The sequence below is a fragment of the Tupaia chinensis genome, unplaced genomic scaffold (assembly GCF_000334495.1).
Source record: "Tupaia chinensis unplaced genomic scaffold, TupChi_1.0 Scaffold000081_1, whole genome shotgun sequence".
NCBI classification, from domain to species: domain Eukaryota; kingdom Metazoa; phylum Chordata; class Mammalia; order Scandentia; family Tupaiidae; genus Tupaia; species Tupaia belangeri.
Window position 1 is genome coordinate 6224413 of NW_006159542.1, and position 12104 is coordinate 6236516.

Genomic DNA, 12104 nt, shown 5'->3' on the forward strand with positions numbered 1-12104 from the left:
AAAGCTGTCTATTTTTAGAGCTTATGAAATACCTCTGGCTCTTGACATAGGGTGTTTAGGGAGGGTCAAAGGATCAATCAGAGTTATTTGAGTCACCATGGCTACATAATTGAGGACCTGTGAACTTTAGGAAATTTCAAAAATATGAGACAACTTGGCATAAGATAATTTTTCTTTTAAATTTCCACTCACAAATAGACTAAAAGTACACATGGAAGGAAATTTCCATTCACATTCTGCTTCCAGTGTGGGCATTTTGCTTTCCTTCCATGGTTGAGGGTCAAAAGAACAAGGATAGTGTTAAACACAAGTTTGTTTCTAAAATTGAGAAGAGGCTGGAAATATGAGATAAGGGAGAAGGACACTGAAAAGGGATATTAAGGCTTTAGGGAATGCCTGAAAAAACTTCTATTCAGCAGGGTTAGAATCATGTAGGTCTGTAGACTCTTCTCTATAAAAAAAGTCACAAGGTATGTACGGTCCCTTAAAGGTAGGTAAGGCCATAGCTGTCTTTTGTGTTGGAAAAAACTATTGCCTGGAGCTTAAAGGAGTCTAGTTTCACTATGCTTTGAGGGGATTTTCCTCCTTGGAAGGGAGCCTTCATTTAATGTTTCCCACATGTTGAAGGTGTTCAAACTAGCCCAGGATTAGATTCAAGGGGATTCCCTGTGATCTTAGAGTGAGAAGTCTCTCTGAGATTTAGGCTGAATTTGTGGCTCAGAGCCTGAAAACATTTTCTGATTATCTTGGGATTGACTGCCTTGAGGCTGAGGCATGTTGATTTCACTTTATCTCCCAATTAGTCCTTCTAAGAACAGATGTTCAACTCACCTGGATCTCAGAAAGGGTGCTTTCCCAGTCACAGCTCCCATCTGTATAGCTCAGAGAAGTGTGTGCCTACTTTTCTGGGATGAACAATCAACAAAAATGACCTGACTGCTACCTCTAGTTTTTATTCTTCTCTCTCCTGGGGCTGAAATTTGAACTTTTCTGTTTCCAGGCAGAGGGCTGCACCACCGTGAGTTGACCTTTCTGAACACCATGAAAAAATGATACAGGGATATTCTGTAAAATCATTAGATACCAATGCTAATCTAGGACTTTTAAACCATCTTGTTCATTCACCAAAGACACTGTTTAAGGTTCTATACTCAATCAACCCAGCCTGACTTCAGCAGGTAAGATAGTATAGTAGAAAAAGAAAGAGCATTTTAGTTAGAAAGCTTGAGTCCAAAGCCAACTTTGCCCTTTACTTATGAAAAAACCACAGATGAGACATTTATCTTCCTTGAGCCTCAACTTTTCTATTTATAAAATGGGGCTAGCAATTTATAACTTGCAATGTGAGAATGAGAATTTGGTGAGAAACCATGGACAAACCCTCCTAGCACATATGGATGCATAGTCTTCTATATTAATTTCGTGTGTTTGTGTTTATCATTATAAAGGGATTGTATATTTAGGACCAAGGAAATCTTTGTAATCTACTTCTTCTTTTCAAGTGAAAGTGGGTTCAGTAAGGAGGGGCTTGTGCTTTAGGCCAGCTGGATGGATTTTTTTTTTCCCTATAAGAAAGCATGACTGGATGTCTATAGAAATCTAGAGGAGGAGAGAATAGGTGTGCTTAGTTCATTGTAAGCATTAGAAAGGGCAGGATTAAGAGGGATATGTTTTTCATTCTGTCAGCTTGAATTCCCTTTCCAAATTCCATTCTGGTTATATGATCAGGCTACTGCTGTATTTATGGGTGGCCACAGTCTGCCTAGAGGGGCATATTTAGTCAGAAAGGAAGTGTTTTCCTTCTAAAGGCAGTGCAGGAGGCAGAAGTGTTCAGAGGGAACATAGCAAAATGTGTCTCTGATTTGGTGACCATGGAGACCTGGTCTAAAGTGTGGTCCCATCAGTCCAAGTTCTAGGACTCTGGAAAAGTCACTTAATCTCTGTATTCCAAGCTATCTCTTTGTCTAAGCATTACAGTCTACTTTACAGAGACATGTTGAAGATGTCTAGTGAGATGACACCCACAAAGAGTCTTTAGAGTAGAGAGTAGGCTCACCATCTATTTTGGCTATAATTATCATTAAAATTAATTGAAATTATCAGCCTGTGCTAAGCCTTTTGAACTTTCCACACATACTCAGTGTGGGCATTACTTGGGGAATTGCTCTTACTCCCATTATGGAAGGCCATTCAGAGGAGATGAAACCCTGCTTACAGTACAGATTGTAGCCTAAATGCATATTACCTGACTTCATGTTTTTTTTTACTGTGTTTTGTGTGTTCAGAATTCTGCAGAAATGTTCCTGAGGCTAAGTACAATCGAATACGTTGCAGATCCTCTAATTCTACTTCAACCAAAGCAGCCCCACATTTACCTGTCCTATACCGGGGTTTTTCTCTCAATTCATTTGATGGATTCCATTGTTAGAAGTAAGTTTGAAAAATCACCTTAGACTGCTAATCTTAGACAAGTCCCCATTAATTGACAAGCAGAAACACCAAAAAATGCCATTTATTGAACCCATACTCTGTGCCAACTGCTATTACAAGTATTATCTTATTTGAATGCCACAGAACCACGTGAGATATAGATTACCACCCTCTTAATATGAATGACAAAGCTGAAGGCTGCACAGTTAGTAACTTCTTGGGAGGCTATGAAGAACGGGTTCATGGGAGATGAGATAGGGAAGCTAGGTTTTTAAAATAAAGCAGAGAGGAAAAGAATATTTCATGACTGTAGAGCTTGGTGACATTTCTTTCAGCCTTTATTCAATTCACATTGTTTGACTAGACCAGAAAATATTCATACTACAAACCCTTTTCTTGCCCTAAACAGTCACTTTCCTGAAAAGCCCAGGGCCAGAGCACACTAACTTGTATCTCCTGCAAAGGGCTTAGATGCATGTGATGCCAGCAAACTTTCCACTAGTTTATTTAGGACTGAAAAAAATCGTGCCCCAGCTCTGAACGGGGCTTGCTATATCTCAGCACAAGGTAGGGAATTAGCTGGGGTGGGCAGCAGTTTTCACTTCTAAAGTACACCTGGGAATGCTCCATAAAAAGGGGGAAAATGACCCAGCAAAACATGAAAAAGAGGCATTCATTCAGCAGGCAGACTCCTTATCCTGCTTTCCCTTTGGGCAGAAAGGACATCCAAAGAGTTTCCCAGCACCATCGCATTTTAGAGCTGACAACTTTAGAATCTCCAGACCTCATGACGTTCTGGAATGAGAACTCAACATTAACATCCAGCCCTGGGGCTGCTACCTTTTCTCCCAACTTGTGCCAACATAACCTCCTGCTTGTAAAATACAGCCAAGTCTCTGACCTGCCCGCGTAGGAGACATCCTCAGACAGGGCAAGACAAGGGGCGAGGGCAAAAAGAGAGTGTGAAAAAACAGTCCAAGACTGACTAAGTGCCTCTTTCAGCTTCTAGTGTGATGGCAGTTTTTGGCAATGACAATGACAGTCCAAACTTGCAGCTATCGAACACTCACCATGATCTCTTTATACTTCATTTTCTGTTCATAAAAACAATAGAAGTCAGCGTCCCCATTTTAGAGAAGTGGAAAGTAAGGCTCAGGGGGATTATACATATTTCTCACATGGGCATGTACATGGCGGTGGGAAGACAAAACTTATCTTTGGCTTTAAAACTTGAGCCCCTTACAACTTAAATGAGCCAGAGGAAGCCCTGTGTTCTCTCCTGAATCCACCAGGGAGGTAGGCTTCCCAGCCCTCAAGGAAGTTGTTTCTCAGGACTTTCTGTGCCAAGAGGTGAGGAGAGAGAGGTGACGCTAGGGAAATAAGGGATACTGCCATCTCTAAACACACCAATGTATGTGCGAGTCCTGCCTGAAAATCAACAAATCAGCTAGTATTCACAGAAAGTCTTTTGCCCCCTAGAATCTACATTGCTGTCCACCATCTGATCTGGCAGCCTGTGATCATTCACCTTCTCTGCCCTGTCTCCCGGTCCTCATCTTTTTTCATGTCTGACCATGGGGTGAACGTTGGGATAGATACAAAACCCTGAGTCTAAGTGCTGTTTAGATGTAACATTTGATTGTTTTCTCTAGTATCCTCCATCAAGCTCCCCTTAGACCCATGACAGAGTAAGGTGATGCGCAAACTCCACTTTCCCAAACTCTACTTTTCTCATTCTCAAAGAAAAAAAAATATCCATAGGTGAAACTGCCAGGCAGAGGGTGAAGGGGAAGATTCTTCTTTTCCTCTGCAGAATGGCAGAGATAAGAACTTTACAGAAAGTTCTCAGTGTGGCTATTCACAGAGCTAAGACAAATGATCAGACAAGCAGAGAACAGTCAAGGTGCATCCTAACATACACATACTCCATTGTGCTAGTGAGGGAAATAAAACAAACATTTTATCATTACAAACAGCCCATTTGGTACCAGGAGTGCAAACAGAATACATCATAAGGATCTTTGGTGATGGAGTGAAAGACTCACCTTTCCGCAGTGGAAGAGACTTAGACCCTGGAATGAACCAGCTCCAAGGAAGAAGTCCCTGGACGTTAGCCCAGCGGGGTTCCCACGTGCGCGGCCCCCCAGCGTCCCCAAGCCGGGCTGTCTTTGTGCCGACCAGGACCAGAGGCGGGACGTGTGTCTGCGCGGGAGAGGCCACTGACAGTAGGCAGACTGTGGCCAATGCAGCCAGCTTTGGCTGGCTTATATAGAGAGCTCCTTCCTCTGTAATGGGACGCCTCGCCTCCAGACATCCTTTCCCACTTTTTCATTTGGTGAATTAAAGGAACAGCCCTCCCAGCGGAACAGGGTTAGCTCATGAAAGACGCACTCACTCCCGGCTCCTGGCCAGAGAAGGAACCTATTTGCATACAATTTATGGAGAAAGTAGGAATTCCCGTTCCCTCGCCTCCTGCCCCCAACACAGAGGAGCTGTGAGTGAAGTGTGATTTTTTTGCTTTGCTCCCCAACGGGATTTCTATATGTGAGACAGAAGCCCGATGAGCGAGAGGGAGCAGGATCAGCCGCCCTGGCTCGGCAGCCTACTCCCGCAAGCTGGAAACCGACCGGGGCTCGCCTGGGCTCTGGATGGCAGCTGCTTAGTGGCACCTCGGAGAAAGCACAGAGCTGAGCCCAGTTCCTGGAAAGAGGAGATAAAACCCTTTGAAGCCCGGGGCGGTTCAGGTTTCTCTGCGCTAGCAGAGAGATAACCCAGGATTAGTTCCCAGCAGGTGGGGATCGAGCTGGAAGCACAGATCAGTCCCACTGTTCTTAGGTGGGAGCCAGCCTTGCCCAGTTGCCAAAGGCATCTTTGTCCGCTGTCTTCTCAGCTGAGTCTCCCAAGGAAGGGTCCCCGTTCCTCTCCGTATTGAAACAAGTGCCCAGCACAGCCTTTCCTTTAAGAAAAATAGTTAAGAATAATAGTAAAAGGTAACAACTTACTCTTTGAGCCTTAAGCAGAGCCTTTCCTCTCCAGCTTGCTGTGGATGGTTTCCAAACTCTGAGTCATCCGTGGCTTGGTGGTTAGCATGCATGGAGTATCCGCAGGGCATACAGGGGCATTTGAGGGAGTGGGGAAGTAGCACGTCACCTCGCTGGAGGGACTTCTGGGCTTGTTGCAACACATAGCGGTTTGTGATGGTGGAGGAAAAGGAAACACCACACAACCTGTAGCTGCCCTTCAGCCCTCCTTTAGTAAGACTGTGAGTATTCAGTGCTGTGCAGGGTACCTTTTGAGCAGTACTACATTACATCCCTACAATATAAATGTGAAGAGGTGCAAGAGTCCCGTTTGTACAGATGAAGAAACAGGTTTAGGGACCAGCAGTTAGCGTAATGGCTATGTCGCTGCATTCCCACGTAGTCATCCGCGGTTCGTGTCCGGGACCTGGTAGCTTAGAACTCACGCCAGGCGCGTGTGCGTGCGTGCCCAAGATCCTGAGAGGAGAATGGAGGAGAAGGGATTGCGGCGTGACCATCCCTCCTGGAGGGTGATTTCTCGCTTTCTGTCTCTATGTCTCTCTCTGTCTGGGGTGCACACGCGCCCTATAGCAAAAACCTCTCAAAAAAAAAGAAAAAAGAAACAGGTTTAGAGAAGTAATGTGACTTCAGCAAAGGGACACCTCTGGGAAGTGTTTGGGTGACAAGGCCGTGCTCTGTAGTTTTTTCCACTTTACTGTCCATGAATACAGTACAACAATATTCGAATGATGTTTCATGCCCTATTAGATTGTTACCTCATGTGTATAGGGATGACTCCCGTATCTGAATATGGAAAATATCTTTCTTTGTTCTGTAGGGCTAATTAAGAAAGATCTTTGAGTTTTTTATTTGTTACTAATGGAGATTTCAATTATGCCCCTATTTTCAATACTAAATGGCATTGTCCCCAGGGTTATTATTACTGTGAACCTCAGTTTCCCCTTCTGGACAAAAAGGAGAATACAATTTAGTCATCCCCATGGTCGCTCTGGCATTCTAGGACTATCAGCTGAAGGACATTCTCAGACAGCAAGAAAGCCCTTAAATAGTCAAGTCATGCGACAGCTCATTTGAACTTTTAAACGGTTTTGGCTAGTTCAAATGTCGGTCGTTTTGGAAGTTTTTAATTCTGTGCTTTCGCCAAAGCATATTTCAGTAGCTTGAGGCTGTGTCTTTCAACCAGTAGTGAATGCTTCCATGCCTCTTGGCTTTTCTAAGTCTACTGAGTTTATCTCCTGGGTTAGGGACTAAGGTATTAGAATAGTGTATAATTGTCATGAGGCATATACACTATATTTCCATATAATACATAATCAATATATATTTATAATTATGTGTCAATTTAGATAAGAGAAGATGCTTGAAAACTGGATGATAAATATGGCTTCTTCTGTGAATGTCCCATACCCACCACCACGTCCCCAGACTCCTTAGTATTCTACAAGGTTCATTAGTGTCTACTAAATGTCACTTAGCCAGTCACAGGAAAATCGAAGCCAAATATAGCAAGGCTGACTGTCAAGACAGGAAGCAGGGTAGTAGAGCTGACAAACAAGAATATTATTATATATTATCTTAGAAACAATCATAGAAGTATATTCTGATAACATGAAGAAGGGCTGATTGGTGGTGGGGTGGCCCCATAACTTAGTGGTTAAGAGAGACAGATATCACATTATTCACCACAGTTCAAATACTCCTCCTCCCCAGCCCCCAAAGCTTGAAAAACACACTAGGCATATGTCCCTGTGTGCCCCTTATCTTGCAAGAATGGAGAAAAGAGATTGTAGTGTGAGCATGTCTCATGGTGCTTTCTCCCACTTACTCTCCCTCTGGTGAGTACACATACCCTCTGGCAACTAAAAAGAGAAAGAAAGGGAGAGAAGGGATAATTAGCTTTATTTATGTATCTTAAGAAGAGGCCAGTCATCAAAAGAGTTTTCTCCAAAAAGGTATGTGATCTCTCAAGCCACACTTTGGTATTTGAGTGAGGATGGCGCTGACAAGAAGGTGTTTTCCATTCCTGGACCTTTGGCAGCCTCTATTCTAGGCAAATGGGTCTGCATATACCATGTGCTCTTTAGCACCCAAATCTTTGCTTATGCTAAACTTTATCTCTATCTCATGTCCATTTATTGCCCAACTCTGACCTAATTTAACTATGGAGTTTCCTAGACAGACTTCTACCACAAGAAATGCTTCCACAGGCTATAGTGTTTGTATCTCTATTAGAACATTCATTGCTTCTACAAGGTGTAATTATGTATGTGTATGTGTAGTTTTTATGCACTTGCAGTCAATGTTCATACTTGATTGTCATGTGCTTAGCAGAGCCTTCTGTATTATAGAAGTTCAATAAATGTTTATTGAGTGGTTGAAGTAATGGAGGAATAAATGAATGCTTGGCATGCTGTGCTATTATTAAGTTCTTTTTTCATCCATAGAATCTGAGGAGGAAACTGAATTTTTGTGTCCCACACATCCATTACACAGAATAGAAAAGGAGTCCCAAGAAGAAATGACTTATCTAAGGTCCCTATGGCTGCTTTCCATCCAGGTGGCCATCACAGTCAGAACTGAGCAATCAAACCACACCAGACATTACAGCAAAGGATGTTTATGGAAATTAACAACCATTTATCTTCCTGTTTGGCAGAGGCTATACCTCTTGGCATCTGATCTCTTACTGTTGCATCCTTCTCGATATTGCAAGCACTTTTTTCCACGTGAACAGGCAGAATGAATGCTTGTAAACACCACCTCTGCACAAACTTCTCTGCCAAAGACTGATTAGGTTGTTGCCTATTTGTAGTTCTCATTCATGAGTTGCTGGTGGAGGCTTTAATTTTAGGGGTAAGCCTGAGGTGAGATCATTCTCATTTTCTTAAGAGTTCTGTTAAACGTAATACTTTCTTTGTTTTCTAGACAGACCAGTCAATAAGTGGAATATTGGCCAAGGCCAGCATTATCTGAAGAAGCCAAGTGTCCACTTCTCAAAGGGATACCCTGCTTTGTACTCTGATTACACACTCCTTCCCTGCTCTCAACCTCCTTCTATTCTTGGAACCCATCTAGCATGCTAACATCCACAATCGCCATTAGACTTTAATTGCCAGAAATTTCTCTCCTAAACCAATGAAGCATCTCTGATCCAACACAATGGGCCAGCTATTCAATTAAGCATTTGTTTAAGTTAAGATTCTCCAATTTTCTATCTGCGATTTGAGTGCTTTTCTTTTCTATCTCTTCTTACTTTTTCTTAGATGACAGGAACAACAACAACAAAAGAGAAACCAGTTAGTAACTTCAATGAATGAATGGCAAGCTAGGTGGAAGCTTCTCTACTTGACGGAACAGACAAGTCAGCTGCACCGTCAACTAATAAATTGAATATCTAGTTAGGAATCCTGAGTGGCAAGAGTTTTGATTGGAAATGGGTTCAGGATCTGATGTATCAACTTACTGTGTGATGTTGGGCAAATCTCTTCTCTGGCCCTCAATGTCCTGGTTACAAAATAGGCCATTCCTAAGGATCTTAGTGACTCAAAAATTTTAAGTGAAAAAATTCATAGAAGTAATTGAGACTCTTCTGAGCCTTTGTACATTTAGTTCTCTAGAATGAGCCCTGCCTTATCCACATGACAAATTCCTTAATCCTTTGTTTATTTATTTATTTATTTTTCAAGAGTGACTTTATGATATTTCTTCTAAGAAAATTTTTATGACCTTCACATCTAAAGGGTCCCTCCCTCCTCCATGTTCATTCACACTTCTTTTTTTTTTTTTTTTTTTCACCATTTAGCACATTGCATACTGTATTTCCTTTGCTTGAAGGTAGACCATGGACATCCGAGGTAGGTTCTGTGTACCCATTGTATACTTTTCGTCTCTTTATTAGCAGATATGTTTATAGCCATTACCTGCTTATGGCTATTGCCTATGTCATATTATCTGTTCATGATTTTGAATACCATTTCTGCATTTCACAGTTTTTAGAATAGCATCTAACTTATATTAGATTTTGGAGGTAAATAATAAAAACATTCTTGAAATGATTTATTGTATAATTAAAGCCCTTGACCATTGTCATTAACTTATTCACCCATTTCTCCCACTGGTCTATGAAAGGTTCACAAGGGTAAGGACTATGTTTTCTATTTGTATGTGCGTAAGGCGCAGGGAAGTGGATATGAGTGGCCAACTGATTGGCTTCGTGATAGAAAATGTGGGGAGGCATAAGACTGGAACTGTGGTATTGTGTTCCATTCAAGGTGAATTATCTTGAGAAAAACAGGCCCACTTTCTGAAGCTTAGTTTCCTCTTTGTGAGACTGAGCTAAAAATGCCAGAGTTCTTCCCTTGAGTACCTCAGAGTTGGGGTGGCAACCAAGTAAGAGAGTGAGTGGGAGAGAAAGTGCTCAGCAAACTGTATGAATGGAGTGTTTTGATGCTGAATGGTTTCTTCCCCTTCCCCTCAAATGCCAGTAGAAAGCTCACACTTTGCATAGATGTATTGTGCTTAAGAAGGCATGAGTCCTAGCTTCTATCTAAAACATTTCTGGGCTCAGCAGGGGTTAGCAGAGGGGAAAGGAGGCGTGGAAGCCACATGGTGCTGTTTTGTTAACGCTTTCTAAAGACTGCCTCTTAGCTGGACACTGAAGAGAAAGAGAGAGTGTTTCAAAGGCCAGGACTGGCCAAAGCCAAGTTAGAAGGTCTGGAGTTGTGGATTCCCCATGAGGACTGGGGAGGCAGTTTTGGTCATGTTCACTGGTCTGAGCACAGGCTGTGGCTATGAATACAAGTGAGTCAAACCATCCTGGGATTAATACAAGGCACAGAAGGAATATACAGCATTGAAATCTATGCAGATTGAATTTCTTTGTCTGATTTTCCACAGCTGGGTTAGAAACTTGTGAAGAAGTGTAATTTGCTCCTTTTCCTTTTTTTCTGCTAGGTTTGTTTTAGATTTCTTTTGTAGACAACAAGGGATAGCAGTGGCTCCTTAAAAAACCATACTGTAGCCAACAAAGGTGTATAATGATTATTAAACCAGAAATTACAATAAAAATAAGAAGGAAGGATAATTGTGGCTAATAGTAATTGAGTAGTTCCTGTGATCTAAGCACTATTGAAACAGTTTGCCTGTTTTAAATTCTATAATCTTTACAGCCTATTATTATTCTCACTCATCAAGTGGGGACTGTGAGATAAGGAGCGGTTAGGTAATTGTTCAAGACTCATGGGTGTATGATTAATAGTGGCTACAGGATCCTTATTCACCAAGAGGACTCTAGCCCCCAACTTTTTAAACTGTTATTGGAGGTGCTTGCTTATGTATTTAATGTAACAATTGCCTAGAAGGCCAAGGTAGCATCCTTGGACTCAGATGGACCATGCTGAGCAATTATGGAATTTTTGTGTAACAATCTAATGAGGCAACGTGGGCTTTGGTTTTGTAGCTGCAGCTGCTGGTGCAGTAGGATGCAGTATAAAGTCCATGTTGTGTGTGGGAATGCTGGAATGGTGGAGTTCTCTAGCCATTGGTTCCAGTCCTGGTTCAACTGCTAACTGTTTTGAAAAGGAATCAGGCAGCTGTACAATGAGTACACTAATAATGGATATTTCTTGGAATTGTTCTTAAAAATTAAAGGAATGACACTTAGTCAGATGATTATGCTATTGCTTGGTACATCCTAAGTCCTCTCAAAATAGTAGCCATTGGCTATTATAGACAAGTCACTTCTTCAACTCTGAGCTATTGTTTTCTCATCTGTCCATAATGGAAAAGATAGTCTCAGAGCTATGCTTCAGAAATGTGTTTGTTAAAATAAGAAGGGTTAATAGAAAATGTACAAGGAAATAAAAACTAGACAACTCCTTTCGTGATGGGCCATTAGATTCCAAGATGACCAAACTGTACTGGTCTCTCTATTTTCTCAAATACTCTTCATATGTTTCTCCCCTACCCAGCATCGCACCCCACATTACACATATGCCACACACACACACACACACGTATGCACAAAGAGTTCATTAAATTTATTCTTTTTCTGAGGGAATGTTGTTTAGTGTTGTTTTGAGAAATTATTTGCTCGGGAGAAATAATATTCACTTTCCTTGAAAAATGGAAAGTGTATTTGGCCATCCATTCAAAGCAGACTTTGAAAAGGGTCCTGTTTTTTCATTGTTTTCCAAGTTTTTGCACATTCTGTTAAATTTTTTTTTCTTATTCAGAGTCACCTGGATGTTATCATCTGTCTCAGAGCTAGAAAATCCTTTGACAGGCTTTGAGGTTGAGGGTCTGCAGTCACATAGGTATTTAAATCACTCTCTTTGAGGAGTATCTTAGGTTGCCCTTGGTCCTGACTGGACAGTCTTCTTTCTTTCTACCACTTCCCCACCACATAGCCTCCGAATAGCATTTATCTCGTCTCAGCCCTCCCACCAGCCTACCCCAATATTACAAGTGAGGAAATCGAGATGAGAAAGCAAGAAATTTACTGTCACATGACCAGTTCATGATTTGACAAAAGATCTCCACATGCAAAATGCTGGGCTCTGCACAAACCATCTATGGTGTTATTTTGGGGGCTAGGCAATGCTGCAGCGGTGATACAGGTGGGCCCGCGTGGGA

General features: G+C 41.9%; 1 protein-coding gene across 5 annotated transcripts in view; it reads right to left on the reverse strand.

Annotated features, from left to right (window-relative positions):
• The window catches only part of TNC (tenascin C), a 99847-nt gene extending 95166 nt beyond the window's left edge, over positions 1–4681 (reverse strand). For all 5 annotated transcript variants that reach the window (XM_027769648.1, XM_006142788.3, XM_006142787.2 and 2 more), the window contains exon 1: positions 4476–4681. The gene's annotated coding sequence lies outside the window, so the exon portion shown is untranslated. The remainder of the gene's footprint in view (positions 1–4475) is intronic.
• Positions 4682–12104: the final 7423 nt, after the last annotated feature.